This window comes from Impatiens glandulifera, chromosome 2, assembly GCF_907164915.1.
Source record: "Impatiens glandulifera chromosome 2, dImpGla2.1, whole genome shotgun sequence".
Taxonomy (NCBI): domain Eukaryota; kingdom Viridiplantae; phylum Streptophyta; class Magnoliopsida; order Ericales; family Balsaminaceae; genus Impatiens; species Impatiens glandulifera.
The window spans coordinates 42926730-42942609 of NC_061863.1; the positions used below are offsets into that span (position 1 = coordinate 42926730).

The following is a 15880-nucleotide window of genomic DNA, read 5'->3' on the forward strand; positions in this document are numbered from 1 at the left end:
AATGAATAAAAATAATAAATTTTAGATAAGTTAAAAAATAGTTTAATCAACTTTTGTCCAGAATTTTTTTTTTCCTCTTCTAATTATTTTTTTTGGTTGATGTCAAATTTTAGCAAGAAATATATCTTTCTTTATTTTGAGCAACCATTTTGCTTACAAGATTATATATATACATAATGCTACACATTATCTTTGTGCTTTTTATTCTATTTTCATAAATAAGTATTTAAAAATTTATTAATATTATTTTATAAAATAATATATTTAAAAAATATTGTGATAATATTATTATATTTATTTTATAAATTTTATATAATATTTATATATCAAACATAAATTATATAATTTTTTTTTATATAATTCAATACAATATCTTTTTTCTATTTCAACCTCACTTTCTACAATAATAATAATAAATTACAAAATTTTATTTTTATTTTTTAATCTTTTAGCAAGTTATATCTAACATTGTTTAAAACAAAATAATAATAATAATAATAATAATAATAATAATAATAATAATAATGATGAGTTGTTTCTAGAACAGATGTGTTCATGCACGGAAGTTGTGAGTTCATCTCATTGCTGCCTAGTGTTCTAAACTTTGCTAGTTTCCAGTCGGGCGCTCGATTGGGGCTAGAGCCTTGATGTTTAGGCGGGGCCTGACGAAATACTAAAATTTAACAATAAATCTTTAAATAGTTAAAAAATCAAGTAGAGAGTAACACCAAACAATTTAAATATATAATTATAACTGTTAATGATCCATTTCAAAATTCGAAATATGAGAATAACAACCTTCCAATTATTCCAACAATCACAAAGTTTGATCCAAACTTCTAAACCAAAATAAAAAAAAACAAATTCTATTGTCCAAATATCACAACAATAGACGTAATATAAAATAACATAATAATAATAACAAAAACTAACAACTCACTGGTAAAGTACAAGTTCTTGTTGGTGTAGATAATTCATTAGCATGTTTAGGTTCTTATCATGAGGTAGAGAGGTAGAGGTTAGTGGGAGGGTCCAAGATAGCATTTAGAAGTGGTTTTAGTTAAAAATTTCAAAACAAAAATAGGTTAGGCGTCCGAATTGAAAGCCTAGACGCCCATGTGCGACGAAAAGGTGACAGAACGATTTTTTTTAACGAATAGAGATTGTTGTGCGAGCTAGAATAGCGCCTAGGCGAAATTTAGAACATTGTTGCTGCCACAAGCATGAGTGTGTCACTATACTCCCTTTCAATTGGTCCCTCCACTTTTAAAAATAAACTGAAAAACCTTACATTTATTTTATTTAAAAATAAATAAAGAGATTTTCATAAATTATCTTATTAATTTTTTTTAAATATTCTTATATATATATATATATATTTATCATTTTTATAGCATAAAATGAAAAATTACACAATATAAAAGGTAAACAGTACAAATCAAAATCCTAAACAAAAACATAACTAATATACAAGATTCACAAGTTTTATTTAACATTATCATTTTATGATAAAAATTAATTTTAATGTTTGAAATTGGCATCATAAATCAAATTATAGAGCTCTATAAAATTATATCTAAAAATTCAAAATCAATGTTTTTGAGAATAATACAAGTTTGTTTAATTCATTGGCAAGAGTAAGTACTATTAGATGACATGGCAATCAAGTCATCACATCTCGCGACACTAACATGACATGGCAATCAAGTCTTATTTCTTAATTTTAAGTCGAATTGAATAATAAAAACGTGAAGAATAAAAAGAGAGTAAAATGATCTTTATTGTTAAGACAATAAAAAACTATTTAAATAGGTGGTGGAGATAGATGAGGTTTTGATATAAATAAAAGAGGGTGTTAGCTCACATGGCTATTAGTTTGAGGTTTATTGATGGAAAACCAACTAAGTATTTGTTAGGGTTCATGATGATGGTGAAGAATTCGAGGGCAATGATGACGATGATAATAACGGAGCTAATATTGCTCCAGCTGCATAAACCCTAGATATATATTTTTTTAGTGAGTTTCTTATGATAATGTTTAACTAATATGACTTTACATTCTTATTAAAACATAAAAATTACAAGTAGCTTACACACATCTATATATGTTATAAAATATGTTATATTTATCATGTAAATCCAATGATGGTTTCATGTCAATAAAACTATTTCATTATAGATTTTCAAGTTGTACTGCGGTTTTAGTGAAATATTTTTTTAAAAAACTATAAAATTTGTCTTAGGCTTAAATAAACACAACCCTATCTTCCATTCAATCTTAAAATCTAGTTAAAGTGATTGTATACAAAACATAACATTTTCTTTATGCAGAAATCATGATACACGAAATGGGGAAGCTTTCAATTATGGCCAAAGAAGGGACCTCAAAGGGGTGTTAGTAGGGTCGATGACCCCAGTTCACTTAGTTTTCGCCCATATTCTGAGTGTGTAGAGAAGTTTTTTCTTTTGAGTAATTATATATTTTTTAAATAATTTCTTCCTATCATAATTTGGTGTGATTTATGTTTGCTATACATCTTGATTAATTTTGAATTTTTCCGAGTTTCATAGTAATATCGACTAACTAAAAGGAGTTACTAATCTTTCACAAAAATAAAATCTACCATTTTGCATAAGTTTGTGATAGATATAAATAACCTGACACAAGACTCGAAGATGAACCGATCAACCTATCTTCTATAAGTTTTCGAGAAATAAAATTACAATTTATCCTTTCACTTAGCGACTTAACATATCTAGCATAAATATACGTCTATACGTCTTCAAATATTCATTTATTCAAACAAATGATAAATGATTGTTTCGATAAAGGTGATGCGGTTATTATGGAAGTTTTCAATATTAAATTTGGATTTGTGGTCAATATTTAGTTAGAATTGTTTTGAATATTAAATTTTCATATATTATTTAAAATATTAAATGTTCAAATTGGTCCTATGGTCTATAACAGGTAGGACATTAGACTCTGAATCCAGTAACCCGAGTTTAATTCTCGGAAGGAGTGAGCAACGACAGCGAGAGAAAACTCGACGATGATGGATTGTTTGCAAAGTATCATGTAAATCCAATGATGGTTTCATGTCAATAAAAATACTTCATTATAGATTTTTAAGTTGTAATGCAGTTTTGGTGCAGTTTTTCCTTCAAAATTCTATAAAATTTGTCTTAAGCATAAAATAAACACAATTCTATCCTCAATTTAACCTTAAAATCTAGTTAAAGTGATTGTATACAAAACATAACATTTCCCTTATGCAGAAATCATGATACACGAAATAGGGAAGCTTTCAATTATGGTCGAAGAAGAGACCTCAAAGGGTCTTAGTAGGGTCGATGACCCAGTTCACTTAGTTCGCCCATATTTTATGTGTATAGCGAAGTTTTTCATTTTGAATAATTATCTTTGTTTTGATTGATTTATTCATATCATAGGTATCCTTTATGTTGATATACGTCTGGATTATTTTAAATTTTTCCGAGTATTACAGTAATCTCGTTTAACTAAAAGGAGTTACTCTTTCAAATTTTTTTTTTACCATTTTGCCTAAGTTTGTGATAGATATAAATAACCCGCCATAGAACGCGAAGATGAGTGATCGACCAGTCTTCTATAAGTTTTTGAGAAATAAAATTACGATTTGTTCCTTTCACTTAGCTGCTTAATATCGTTAACATAAATACAAGTCTTCAAATATTCAATTATTAAAATAAATGATATATGATTGTTTCGATAAAGGTAATGATTATTATGGACCTTTTCAGTGTTTAAATTTGGACTTGTGGTCAATATTTAATTAGAATTGTTTTGAATATTAATTGTATATTATGTATATAGGTGAATAATGACATAAAATATTAAGTATTCAAATTGTTCTTATGGTTTATTGTTTAGGACATTGGACTCTAAATCCAGTAACCCAAGTTCAATTCTTGGTAGGACCTATTCTTGTTTGAGGTTTGTTGATGTAGAGCCAACTAAGTATTTTGTTAGGGTTCATGATGATGGTGAAGAATATTAATTGTCACTTTGACGGAGATGTTTTGAATTTCTTATACTTCTTAAATAATAAGACTTAATTTTTTTTAATTTTTTTTTTGAATTAATGGAGAACTAACATGACATCCCACAACTATGGTCGCTGCTTAGACTTTACTTTCTTATTAAAATACAAGAATTACCAGTAACTTACATACAAGTTGCTATATGTGTCATGTAAAGTCATTTTTAAGTTGTAATGCGGTTTTAGTGAAGTTTATCCTTAAAAATAAATTAACATTCTAACTATAAAATTGTCTTAGGCTTACATAAACCCTAGTCTAGCTTCAATTCAATCTTCAAATCTAGTTAATGTGGTCGTATAAAAAGTATAACATTTCTCTCGTACGGAAATCATGATACATTGAAAAGGGATTTTTTTTTTTCAATTACGCTCGAAGAAGGGACGCCATGGGTGTTAGTAGAGTCGTTGATCCCCGGTTTACTTTGTTCGCTTGAAGTTTTTCATTTCGATTGATTTTTTCAAATAATTTGTTATGTGTTAGTTTGTGGTGATGTTAACCTTGAATTTTTTTCGTAGTATACACGAATTTCACACTAATATTTTTTTAATTAAAATAAAATAGATTTTCAAAAAATAAACCCTACCCTTTTGCATAAGTTTGTGAGATATATAAATCATTGGAAACAATTAGACTCGAAAAGAGTCAATCAAGTATGCGAGAAACAAAATTGCAATTTGTCAAATTCATTTAACGGTTTACCATCATTAGCATAGATATAAGTCTTTCTCAAATCTTCATTTATTTTCAAATTAAATGAGTGTTTTGTAAAAACGATGGGCATCATTGTAAAATAAGACATGGTGGTAAATATTTGGTTAGAATTGCTTAGATAAATAATAATTTAATGATTAAATAAAATATAAGCTATTCAAAATGGTTCTATGGTCTAGCGGTTAGGACATTGGACTCTGAATCCAGTAACCCGAGTTCAATTCTCGGTAGGACCTAATAAATAAATATTTTTTAATATTCAGTTGAAGGAGTGAGCAATGGCAGCCGTCCTGTAGTCCAGCTTGTTCAGGAGTGTTTGGTGCACAAGTTTATGCCGTCCTGCAGTCGATGAACTATCAGTTTTAAGCTCTCCAATATTGAACGGTTATCATTTGAGAGCATCTTCTCTAAAAATGCTCTGTTTTATGTCATTTATTTATCTCTTATTCATTTCCAAAGGTAGGTTTGTAAATTTAATTAGGGTGGTTCATCTTCATCCTATAACTTGGAAGATAGGTAAAGTAATTAATTGTCAACAAGATGGCATGAAAAACAAAAGCTCATGGGATTCGAAAATTTGACCCACTATCCAGAAGACAGACAGACAAGATACATATAATAATAATATTTACCTTATTATTCTGTACTGTTTTTGCCTTTTTTTACTTGATAAATTAAGATCCAGTGAGTAGTTGCACCAAGCGTTTGTAGTCCAACGGTTAGGATAATTGCCTTCCAAGCAATAGACCCGGGTTCGACTCCCGGCAGACGCATTATTTTTTTGTGTTGTTGTTGTTATCATGCATGGTAGGTTTAGAAAAATTTAGAATGCAACATATATCTAATTGTGTTTATTAGAAGGCATGCATTTTAACTCATGATATGATTCACTGTTTGCCTATGTTGGAATATTAGATATTATATATATTCTTACCATTATAGAATTAGATTGATTGGTATCATATATAATATAATTATGAAAAGATTGAGTACGTTCTATTATAGAATTAGATTGATTGGTATCATATATAATATAATTATGAAAAGATTGAGTACGTTCTGACTAATTATCATACATTATGTTTTTGTGTTATCATGACCCGGTAATGAAAAAAACTGTAAGAATGTTTCTATGAAGTGTCCTTTAATACCATGTATATTCAATTCTATTCTATTCTGGAAAGAACCTACATCTTTTGGGTTAAATTACCTAATTTCTGTCTTTTTGAAGGTGAAATGTTTGAATCATCTTGGCACTTCTTCTGATTTACTTCACCAATATATTATGCGTACACAAAAAATGTCCCTCTTGGCTATGAAACTTAATCACATGAACTCTTACATTTTGATTTTCAAAGGTTTAAGCCGATCTGAATTCTGACTTAGTATTATGCAGCTTACCAGCCTGGCATTGCAGTTTCTGTACATGGTATCATATTCAATGACATAAAATACCATGAAAACTGATGCTCTATCCAATAACCCAAGTTATGATTTATGACGTAGGACATGATGATTTGGTGCTTACATTTGACCCTCCACTAGCCGAGTTCATAAATTTCAAGGTCAACATCCTATCATTATATCCTTCTCAGTCATTTCCAAGACTAATTGTATTATCTTGCCTGAATTCTTCACATCTTTTCTTTGAACAGGACTATAGGCTTGGTCATTTTGTTCCTGCCACAGCTGTGAAGTAGTTATTGTGTCATGAAGTAATATTTGAACTCTCATTTTTTAAAACAAATAGTACCTTTTACTTGAAGAAGTATACAAAAATAAATGGTTGTTAGTTTCATCCATGTTGAATACTTAGCTGAATTAGAAGCTTTCCTATAACTAGACGAGGTTGGTTCCCTAGAGAAAATGTTCAATTCTCTTATAATTTGTTAGAGCTGTAGATTTTTCTCATTGTTATATCTACACTTTCTATGTTAGTTGTCATTGTTATATCTACATGGTTGGAATGTAATATCCTTTTGATTCCAAGCATTTCACAACCTATGGTTTGCTTTTGAAAAATAGATAGGATTTGCTCAACAACTTTTATTTTGGGTTAAAATTTCTTACTAATTTTTAGATTGGTTGTGCTTTCCATTTTGAAGACATCCTTAGCAAGACTGTTGGTTTTTATACCCCGACCGATAATCTCAGCCAAGGACCAAGAGTCTTTAGCACCTCGATTGAGGCTTCTTAGCCCGAAGCGATGGGTCCGACCGAGGGTCCCAGACCCTGACCGATGAAAACGAACCCAAAGCCTAGGACACCGGTCCTAAGGTCTGTTTGGTTCTCATTTTAAAAATCCAAAATTATTTTTATAATTTTGGAAATTCAAATCATTTTCTAAAAATCCTGAAAAATTAGAAAATGATTTCAAAATATTTTTGGGATATTTCAACAAAAAATATTTTGATAAAGGATTGTTTGGAATTTTTGTTTAAATCATAATGTCTTTAAAATGACTAGTGTTCTTCAGGTACTTTCGTCCCTAAGTTATCATCAGCAACAAATACCAGCATTTAAATAATTGTATTTAAAATTATTTAAATATGCATAAACCTATGCATGTCTAGGACCAGAAGAATAATCGGTTAAAATAAAATGTTATACAATCGATTTTCAAAAGCCAAATTTAAGTAGAGATCGTTTTTAAAATGGGTACGGAAGATGAAGCGTGAAAGCCCTTTTTCGAGTATCACCAAACTACAAATTACAAGAAACTTTGGCCAATACGTTTGTATACGTATCCCATTTTTATTGATTTTCAAAAATTAATTGGAGACTCTATTTTCAAATAAATATTTTTTTATAGATTTCTAGGAAAAATAAATTGTCATTTGATTAAATGCAAATCCCTGGATTATTCAAATTTGAACAAAATTAATTATTTTTATAATTAATTTTTAAAGTTGTCAAAAATTATTTGAAATCTTTTAAAAAAAGTTTTATTTAAAAAAAAATTATTCCTGACATGTAAACCGATGTTGAAATTCTCGAACGTCAAGTTTTCCGCGGAACAAAACTTAAGGGTTTTTCTGGGGGTTACACATATGATATATAAGGAAATTATTGACAAGATATTTACACTTCATTAAACATTAAAAAAAAACACGTTTGTTCTTCAAAACTGTTTGATTTAAATGGAACATAATCCTAATTGATTGACACATCAGAATAATGTTATAAATGATCTTTGGGATTAGACAAAACTCCCCATGCCTTTGGATCGAAGGATTAAGGTCCCATTTAAAATCATCAAACCTGCAGTTTGATGTTCTTGAAGTCCGACCGAGGGCTCAACTTGGGTTCAAATTTTGATCATGAAAATCGTTCCCTCCCCTGCACCTGACTAGAAATGTTAGCATGGGCTTGATTTTTGATTGAGAAAACAAGCCTTATATGATTTCGACTAGGGATTTTTATCCCCAACCGAGAATCTCCTACACCTCGACTAAGATCTACACGCACCTGACCGAGGATTTTTAGCCCCGACCGAGAACCTCCCGCACTTCGATCGAGAGCTCCCCGCACCTGACCGAGGACCTCTAGCCCAGGAATGAGGCCTCCCGCACCTCGATTGAGAGCTCCCCACACCCGATCAAGAATCTCTAGCCCAAGACTAAGGTCTCTCCTAGAGATGGCAATGGGTACCCGTATGCCCGATACCCGTGGGTACCCGATAGTCGGGTTCGGGTATTTTAAATCGGGTTTGGGGTCGGGGTCGGGTACAAGGTCGGGGATGGGGAGGGAGAAGGTACCCGGTCGGGTACAAGGTCGGGGATGGGGAGTGTACGAAACCCAAACCCGATATCCGATACCCGGTTATATTAATATTATTGATTTTTTTTTATTAAAGTTTAATGTGTGACTTTTCAAAAATGTTTCATCATTGTAAATGTATCATAAATATGCATCATTTAATTTGATCTTATCCACACTTCACTCCAACCATAGTCATAAATACACTACACTCAACTTTAATTATTTTATATTCCCAAAACAATATTTCTCTACATAACTTCAATTTTTATTTTAATAACAAAATATTACTCTCTCTCATAATTCTTCATATTCAATCTCTAGTTTTTTTTTTCCAATGTTCATTCTACTTTTTTTTCACTCTAGTTTATATTCTTCAAAATTTACAAAAATTATGAGGTAGGTAAGTAATGGTTTTATTTTTATTTTTAATATTTTAATATTACTAATGTTAAAATTATTTATTAAAGTTGTGTTTATTTTTTTCAAACTTTATAATCTTATAAGTAATTTAATCGGGTAATTGGGTACCCGTCGGGGATCGGGTACCCGACGAATCGGGAATGAGTATAGAAGTAGAGATACCCGTCGGGTTCGGGGTCGGGGTCGGGGTCGGGTAGTGAAATGAAAATTGGGTTCGGGGATGGGTACTTCACTACCCGTCGGGTAGGGTACCCGTTGCCATCCCTAGTCTCTCCACACCTTGACCGAGAGTTCCCCGCACCCAAACGAGTGGTCTCAACCCAAGACTGAGGGATTTTAGCCATTGACTAAAGAATTGAGAGGTTTGTTTGATTTTTTAATTTAAAAAATTATTATTTTTTAATTAAAAGTCCTAAGCCATTTTCTAAAAATCTTAAAAGATAGAAAACAACTTCAAAATATTTTAAGAATATTTTCATAAACAAATATTTGATAAAGGCCCATTTGAAATTTATTTTTAAATAATAATGCCTTAAACTGATATTTTTTAGGTACTTCCCTCAACAATCGTCTACATCAATCGCATGTACCTGTATTTAAATATTATTCTAAAATTTTAAATACAAGAAAACTCGTGCATGTCTAGGACTTTAAAAATGATTGGTTAAATAAAAGATAATAAAATTAAATTTTAAAAAAACTAAGATTTTATAAAGTAGAGATCGTTCTTTAACAGGTAATGGCGAATCCAAAGCCAAATTTCAACGGGTACTCCAAAATTTATCAAGTATTTTTTTTTACTATACAACACTTATATCAAAAATAAAAGTATAATTAATAATGATATTAATAAAGATACAAAATCACACCGATACTAATAAAATATTTATCCTTTTACAATTCAACTACTACTAGACATACAAACAAATGGAGACAATTGAGTTATTTGGGTGTTCATTTGTTGAAAATGTTGGATCTAAACAAGCAATGCAAGTAAGTACCTCCGTAGTTGATTCCGAAAATGAGTGTTCATCTCTTGAATCATCGTATCAAGAACCTATTATTATAAAAAAAAGTAAATAAAAAATGCTATTAGAAAACAATAAAATTCAATAGATTATTTGACCACGATTGAGAAAAATTAATACCTCACAAAAATTTCCAACACGATAGTGATGAAAATTAGTAACCATTTGCCCATTACGTCTACTTTGACCATGAGTTCTCATATATTCTTCCATATTCGGTATTGGGATCATATGCTGACTACAAAATGTGTTGACGTCGTCCAAATGTTTCTCCCATCCTTCCTCTTTAAATTTCAACCTATCTTTTATCATCTTGATTAAAGTGACACCTAGTACCATGTTTTGATCCTTTTATTGTAAAGCCTCAAGTTGTGTTCTTGCATTATTATGAATACTAGCTACACCACCAACATGTCTATTAAATATTTCCATTGTTTTTCTAATTTCTTATTCCCGAATTAGTAAATGCCTCATCTCTAACTCGATATCCTGTGTGAGAATTTACAAAGAGATAACACAAAAAACAAAATGCAGCATCTTTTGAAATGTTATACTCTAACCATGAAAACCTTTTAAACCAATGCTCTATACCAAATTGTTTTTGAGGATAGCTATGACCAAATGGTTGACAAGGACCTCTAATCAAATATTCTCTTCGAATCTGATCTCCAATTAAAATATAATATTCATTAATCGGTTTGCGTAGTCCTAGATCACTAATAACCTCTTCTGGGTTGAATTGAACGCAATAATATTTCTTCTTATTACTTTCTTCATTAGAACTTTTAGAAGAGTCAATATTTCGTTTTAAATACTTCTCCATTACCTCTTTACATGTCTTTACCTTAACTTTTTCGGTAAACCAACAATCTCATTCATATATTTAACCACCAATAATTTTTGTTTTCCAATTAGTCTCTCATATTACTATCTTTCATCTTATTCCTCGTCAAACCAACAAAAAATCTTTTATCATTAACAAACCAATGTTACATGTCTCTTATCCCTCGGTAAACCAACAACAAATCTTAATCATATTTTCATATCTCTTATCCATCGGCAAACTAACCACCAATCTCAATAATACTTTCACACGCCTCTTTTCCCCCCCTCTTAGTAAAATAACCACAAAATCTCTATCGACCTCTTATCCATCAACAAACCAATCACAAATCTCAATCACACTTTCATAATCTCTTATCATTTTAGTAAATAAATATTAACGACATCTCTTATAACTCAGTAAACCAACCACAAACCAACCATTAATTTTAATCATCTCAATCCCAATGTTACTAGTTTCATATCCATCGACAATACAACACCCAATCTCAAGACCTTACAATCCAGTGTTACCAGTCTCTTATCCCTCGTCAAATCAACCACCTCTCATTTATTACTTCGTCTTATTTACACATATAATTTACTTAAATTTGCATTTGCAATAATTCGAACTCTTATCTCGAGTGTGGAAAATGATCACTTTAACCATCAGACCACTTATGAATGATATGTTTTATTTATAATTTTGTATAGGCATGTTGTTGTATATATTTTATAATTAATAAAATTTTAAAATTTTGATTTTTTTTGTGTTAAATTTCATAAAAAACAGTAAACTATTTTTATTAATAAGTTAAAACTATATTTTCAATATATAAATTATTATTTATCATTTTGTGTTAAATATTAAATATAGTTAAATAATTAAAAAATTATTTTTTAAACTATTTTTGAGTATAAAAAATATTAGTTTTAAATATAAATTATAGACAAATAATCAAAAAGAATAATTTATTTTTATTTAAATATATATTAAATTAAGTTTTAAATAGATTGTTATATTTATATATATAATATAATTTTAAAAAAATGGTTCATATATATGTATATATAATATAATAATATAAAAATAATTAATACAAATAAAATTAATAATACATATAAATATTTATTAAAAATTCTATATAAGCATATTTATTATGTTAATATAATTAGATTAATTTTATATTCTTAAAATTAATTAATTCTTAAATTTTAATATTTTATTTATTTTTTAAAAATAAAAATAAAAAATAATATATATATATATATATATATACGTATATATATGTATATATATGTATACACGTATATATATGTATACACGTATATATATGTATACACGTATACACGTATACACGTATACACGTATACACGTATATACGTGTACGTATACACGTATATACGTGTACGTATATACATGTATACACGTATATATATATACATGTATATACTATATACATGTATATACTATATACATGTATATATATATATACATGTATATATATATATATATATATTATACTAATATAAATAAATTAAATTTTTATTTTTAAAATTTTTAAGTTGTTAATATTATTATACATTTTATTTATTAGTTAAGAGAGAAATGAAAGAAAAAATATAAAAATTTTATATGTTTTTTTTTTATTTAAACCAACCCACGGTTTGACCCATACAGGTCATACTCATTTACTCCCACTTTAAGATCTAAATTAACTACGCGTCTCGACCCGACAATCCAACAATTTAGATTTTAAGCATTATTATTATTATATATATATATATTTAATATTGTATTTATAAAATTTATTAATTTTTACGGTTATTATATATTTAATTTATTAGAGAACTAAATGAGAGAAGTAATTTGAAAATATATAATAAATATTTATTATTTTAATATAATATAATTAAAATTTTATTAACAAAATGTATTAATTCTTAGTTTGGTTGTACTTGTTAGGTTGCAAGTTCGAAATATACCTATAACATTTTTAATTTTAGTTTTAACTATTTTAAGTTTATGGGCGGGTCAACCCACAATCCAACCATAATATCAGTTTACTCTCACATATATATTCAAATTAACCACAACTCTCAACCCGATAATTTAGACACATTGAAATTAAACATCATTATATATATAGATTAGTTAGTTAAAAAGTTAAATTTATATTGTTAAAATGTCACGCGTTATGAAATTTAGTGTTGAATTTAAAATATAAAGTTTTATTAGCCTAGTTGGTTAAAAGGTTATATTTGTTTTGGTTAGATTGCAAGTTTGAAACAAATATATAACATTCTTTATTTTATTTTGAAAATATATAATAAATATTTATTATTTTAATATAATATAATTAAAATTTTATTAATAAAATATATTAATTCTTAGTTTGGTTGTACTTGTTAGGTTGCAAGTTCGAAATATACCTATAGCATTTTTAATTTTAATTTTAACTATTTTAAGTTTATGGGCGGGTCAACCCACAATCCAACACAAATATCAATTTACTCTCACATATATATCCAAATTAACCAGAGCTCTCAACCCGATAATTTAGACACATTGAAATTAAACATCATTATATATATATAGATTAGTTAGTTAAAAAGTTAAATTTATATTGTTAAAATGTCACGCGTTATGAAATTTAGTGTTGAATTTAAAATATAAAGTCTTATTAGCCTAGTTGGTTAAAAGATTATATTTGTTTTGTTAGGTTGCAAGTTTGAAACAAATATATAACATTCTTTATTTTATTTTTAACTGTTTTAAGTTTATAGGCGGGTCAACCCATAATCCGACCCAAGTATCCATTTACTCTCACATATATATCCAAATTAACCACAGTTCTCGACCCGACAATTCAAACACTTTGAAACGAAGCATCATATATATAGATTAATTAGTTAAAAAGTTGAACTTATATTTTAAAAATGTCTCGTGTTCATCAAATTTGGTGTTGAATTTATAATATAAAGTTTATTAGCCTAGTTAGTTAAAGTGTTGTACTTGTTTTGTTAGGTTGCAAGTTCGAAACAAACATATAGTATTTTTAATTTTATTTTTAACCGTTTTAAGTTAATGGGCGGATCAACTCACAATCCGATCCAAATATCCATTTACTCTTACATATATATCCAAATTAACCACAACTCTCGACTCGACAATGCGACACTTTAAAATTAACCAATATTATATATATAGATTAATTAGTTACAAAGTTGAACTTATATTGTTAAAATTACCCCGTTCAACAAATAATGTTGAATTTGAAATAAAAAGTTTTATTAGCATAGTTGGTTAAAGAGTTGTACTTATTTTGTTAGGTTGTAAGTTCGAAATATACATATAACATTTTTAATTTTATTTTTAACCGTTTTAAGTTTATGGGCATGTCAACCTACAATCCGACCCAATTATTCATTTACTCTCACATATATATCCAAATTACCGGACACTTTGAAATTAAACATCATCATATATATATATTTGTCAAGTTCATTATTTTTTAATAAGTAAAAAGTTAGTTTATGGTAAAAAACGTGGTACCAACGTAGTAGATTAAATATAGTTAGAAATTGATCACTATAAAATGTCCATTAAATTTTTTTAAAATCACATCCATTATGACTCTTAAACTAAAAGGTGTTCAAAAATCAACCATGATCAATCAAAAAGAATGTTATGCGAATATAAGAGAGATCACTAAGGACACAATCAATAAGATATGGTGTAGTAGGTTGACAAAACTTTCAATATGAAATTTAGTCAATGAACAATATGAAACACTCTGAAGTGATCATAAGTGTTCCTATCAGCTAACTTTGACAAAAATGGATCTTACAATAAGGAGATTTAAAGATGAACTCAATATACATTTGAAGTTTAACAAAAAAAAAAAAATAAGTGACTCTATATTCATTTTTTACTAGACAATCTTAGAATTTTAAATCTTTTAGTAATTATTAATTTATAATTTCGTTGGGATCAATATATATACACTGAGATTTAAAAACAAATATTATCTTATTATTTTATCGATTGAGGTCTAATTTTGTACATGTCTGATGTTGGGACTGGATAAATTATTAATTTTATGGAACTTATTAATTTAATGAGTATTAATATATAGAGATTTTAATGTATATAATAAAATATATATATTATAAATGATTTCATATTTTTTTTTTATATTTTCTCTGAGTAAAAAAAGGAAATTAGAAAATATAATAAATTATTTATTTTTCTTCATTTATTATATACTTTTATTTTCCTCATTTATATATATATATATATATATATATATATATAATATTATCACCTCTCTTTCCTGTCCCCATATAACTAGACACTCATTTCTCACCTCATTAATTTAGGTTAAAGAAAACAGACCACTTTTAATAATTGACTAAAATCACTTGTTCTTATTTTTACTCCTATTATTATCAAGACTTTTTTTTCTTATTTTTATTTATTCTTTTTTTTTTTCGTATTCTACTTTCTTTAAAGTTTAGTTATAAATATGATAACTCAATTAATTGTAATTTATTCGATACATTAATAAAATATATAATTTCAATTAATAATATTTCAAATCAATTTTAGACGCCATGGCTCTCTTTGCTCTATGTATTGCCTTTCTTTATTTACAACTCTTTTAATTCTACGCGTCTTACTTTGAAGCTAGATCAACACAACTATGTCTTATATAAATCTTAAGTTATTCATCTCATTAAAAGATGTTGTAGAAAAAAATTCTCCATCAATTGTAATTAATATCACAGATAAAGATGAGATAACAAAAACAATCAAGAATCTAATATTTAAAGAATGAGAAATTCAAGATTCAAAAAGTGTAGGTTGGTTATTCTTAACTTTTACCAATTTTGTTTTTCACATAAGTCATTGTAAATGCTAATGATACGACAAGAAAACTTTGGGAATCCTTAGGAAAAAAATTCTGTAGTCAAACTATGTCATGATTAATGCAATTGAGACTTCAAATCTAAACTTTCAAAAAAGGTAACACAAGTGTTTGAGAATAGTT

The 15880-nt window shown here is 27.9% G+C and overlaps 2 non-coding genes across 2 annotated transcripts; both read left to right on the plus strand.

Moving 5' to 3' along the window:
* The first annotated feature begins 4958 nt into the window (after nt 1-4958).
* TRNAQ-CUG lies at nt 4959-5030 on the plus strand. Its single transcript has one exon. It is a non-coding gene; the product is annotated as a tRNA-Gln (tRNA).
* Nucleotides 5031-5495: 465 nt separating this feature from the next.
* On the plus strand, nt 5496-5567 carry TRNAG-UCC. Its single transcript has one exon. It is a non-coding gene; the product is annotated as a tRNA-Gly (tRNA).
* The last annotated feature ends 10313 nt before the right edge of the window (nt 5568-15880 follow it).